Source organism: Psammomys obesus, unplaced genomic scaffold, assembly GCF_907164565.1.
Source record: "Psammomys obesus unplaced genomic scaffold, mPsaObe1.curated_primary_1811, whole genome shotgun sequence".
NCBI classification, from domain to species: domain Eukaryota; kingdom Metazoa; phylum Chordata; class Mammalia; order Rodentia; family Muridae; genus Psammomys; species Psammomys obesus.
The window spans coordinates 5337516-5340899 of NW_026585685.1; the positions used below are offsets into that span (position 1 = coordinate 5337516).

A 3384-nucleotide genomic window follows, 5' to 3' on the forward strand; every position below is an offset into this window, starting at 1 on the left:
TCCTCCTCCTCCTCCTCCTCCTCCTCCTCCTCCTCCTCTTCTTTGACAGGGTTTCTCTCTGCCCTGGACTTGCTTTGTAGAGCAGGCTGCAGGGAGGCCTTGCACGCTCAGAGATGGTGGCCAGGAATTCACTATGTAGACCAGACTAGCGCCAAACTGACAGAAATCAGTTGCCTCTGCCTCCGAAATGCAGGAATTAAAGAAATGGAAGCCCATGATGCACCATTACTTTCATTTATCTCTCTCCCATTCTTCTCTCCTACTTTTGAGTTGTCGGGGGCAGGGGAGGAAGTCTCGGTTTAGGTAGGGGTGCTTGGATGAGCATAGGTGGGGGTTTGTGTTCCAGAGCCTGGGCAATTGATCAATGGTCACACAACTGAAGAAAATGACTTCCTTCTCCAGCAACCATTAACTGCCAATAGTCCCTCAGGGAGAGACAGGGCCTCCTGAGCCCAGAGGGAAGTTTTTCCCTACACTCCTGGGCTCCCACGCAGAGAAGCGGCCTTTCAGTGCTTGTTCTGTTTCGCTCTGGTTTGTTTAGTTATGGTGTGGCCTCACTCTACAGCCCAGGGTGGGCCTCCAACTCAGTCCTCTGGCAGAGTGCTAGCCTTGCAGCCCTGTGGCTCCCAGTCAAGATCCAGCCTTCTGAGATTCACTCAGAGCACCAGGCCACAGCACGCTGAATAAATTTGGTGACCTACGGCCTCTTCTTGGAGAGATCTCTAGATTTTGCTGGGGGAACCATTCAAACTATCCTCTTCCCATTGCATTCTCTACAGTGAACCCCCTTTCATCTTAATGGGCCCTACCCATTGAGGTAGATTCTAGATCTTTCTCCTATATTTTTAGTTGGCTCAGGCCTCTGACCCCTCCATAGCATCGTTTCAAAGCAGGGAGATGGCCAAAATAGGCAGTCAGAAGAGCGCAGCCACTCATTCCTATGGCATCTGCTCAGTCTCTCAGCAGCCTTGTCAGTGAGCCTCTCAGAGTTACAGGCTGGGCCATAGTGTCTCTGCTTCTTCATTCACAGTGTGGGAACGGGAGGTGTGTGTGTGGGGTGGGGGTTGCAGAACGAGGTCCTCGGGAGGCTGCTGACCGCTGACAACTCCGAGCGATACTGTGGGTGTCCTGCGCAGGCTCCTTGCGCTGGGTCAGTCTGCACTAGGCTCTGATGACTAGGCTGTCACCCTTTCTCCGCTTGTCTTTGGCTATCAGGAGGGTTGTTAATGATTCACTACAAGAAACTACTATTGCCACTTTTTTGTTTCTTTTGTGGGGGAAGTGGAGTGGAGCTCGGCACACCTGCGGAAGTGGAGGTCAGAGGACAACCTGCAGGGGTCTGATCGCTCCCTCTCCCACATCAGTTCCTGGGAGCAAATTCAACTCACCAGGCCTTGCAGCAAGCACCTTTACCCACTGAGTCACCTCGGAGGCCCTTGTCAGCATGTTTTAACTCTTAATGAATTGCTGTATAGAAATGATACCCTTTAATAAAGGCAGGCAACCCTAACAGACTTATTCTATTGAAGTATGACCAATTCATCAATTGACTGATTAAAAACATAAAACAAACAAACAAACAAAAATTTTGTTGAGCACTGGTATGCATACTGCACAATTTGATATGAACAGGAAATGAAGAAACGTTAAAAAAAAAATAATAATAATTCTTGACCCTAAGAGTGTGTTTTTGTTTTTCCAGTGCTAGAAAATCCTACCCAGGACCTCGAATTTGCAAGGCAAGTGTTCCCACCACTGAGCTACACCCCATTCTCTACAGGACGACAGTCTTAACTAGGACGAGTAAGTGCCCCCACGAATCCCTGCACTACAGAGGGAGGACAGGAGGACAGGTCAGTAGGAGTCGCTGGAGCCGGCAGAGGTGAAGAAGGGCGTTTCCACTTACCAGGCCACCAGGCAGATGCTTGGAGATTTCTTGGGGACAGCCTAGTTCTCTTTGTACCTGGGAGGCCAGCACCAAGATTAATAAAGGCAAGTGGAGCACGCAGTGAGCATTATAAAGGAAATGGTTCAAAAGCCTCTGTGTGCACCTAACAGGGGCTCAGTGTGCAGGTTCTTTATTCTCACTTAGTAAAATGGGTTGACTGCCAATCACTTCCTTTTAATAGCCAGAGAAACCAAAGTTGCATTGCTCTTCCCTGTTCCTCAGGGCAACTAATACAAGAACAAACAGGGTTCAGTACCAGGAATAAAGTTGACTCATACTCTCAGGCTTTCTCTCCTTTTAGAACACATTGACTGACGACTTGGAATGGGATGATACTCATTCTCATAAGGAAATGAATGAAGTGGCCAAAGGCAAGAGGTTAGCAGAAAGCAGGAGATGAAGAGGAGGCAGTGACTACTGTACTGTTCTCTGTGTAGTTTGGTTTTGATTTTTGCATTTTTTTAAAAAAATATGGAACGTTTCACAAATTTGTGTGTCATCCTTGTGCAGGGGCCGCCATGCTAATCTTCTCTGTATCATTCTGATTTCAGTATAGGTGCTGCCAAAGGGAGTGAAGGTTTTTGCATTTTAATTAATTAATGAGTTATTTTTAAATATTTATTTATTTATTATATATACAATGTTTTGTCTGCATATACACTTGCACTCCAGAAAAGAGCACTAGATCTCATTACAGATGGTTCTGAGCCACCATGTGGTTGCTGGGAATTGAACTCAGGACCTCTGGAAGAACAGTCAGTGCTCTTAAACCTCTGAGCCATCTCTCCAGCCCCTGGTTTTTGCATTTTTGAGATGAGGTTTCACTATGCAACAGAGCTGGCCCTGAACTCTTCATCCTCTTGTCTCTTCTTTTTGAATAATGGAACAACAGGCACGCGCCACCATTCTCAACTGTACTTACTATACTGTTTTAGGCAAAACCAAGCCTCTTCCTCTTAGAAGAAACAGTGGCCCTGAGAATCTTAGAGGAAAAGGTGATCCTGCAAAGGCCCTATTTTAGGCAGAAAGACAAGGATGCCCCAAAGCAATACCCCTAACATCCTAGGAGCATAGAGCATGTGCTGAGAACACAGGAAGCCTTTTCCCCCCTACAGTATACATTTGCTGTCTCTTCTAATACTCCTAGCTGTCCCTTAAGTCTGCAATTACCATTTAATATTCATATGCTTGTTTTTATATCCATTCTGTACCACTTGAGGGTAGCCACAGTGATGTCCTATCCTCTCTGGCAACAAGCTCAGAGACCACTCTTGTTCGGTCATTAGGAAATGTTGTTTGATTTGATGTTATAGAAGATTTGGACTTCGAGGGCAAACAGCTGCAAGGTCTGGCAACCCATAGGTCTGGCCAAGAACTTCCACCAGACAAGCAACATTTGGCAATGACAGGGGCATTCCATTGAAGTACAGGAGGGG

At 46.7% G+C, this 3384-nt stretch overlaps 1 non-coding gene across 1 annotated transcript; it reads right to left on the reverse strand.

Annotated features, from left to right (window-relative positions):
• Window positions 1-2413: 2413 nt before the first annotated feature.
• LOC129692684 (U6 spliceosomal RNA) lies at window positions 2414-2523 on the reverse strand. The gene has a single exon (XR_008722756.1). It is a non-coding gene; the product is annotated as a U6 spliceosomal RNA (small nuclear RNA).
• Between the last annotated feature and the right edge of the window lie 861 nt (window positions 2524-3384).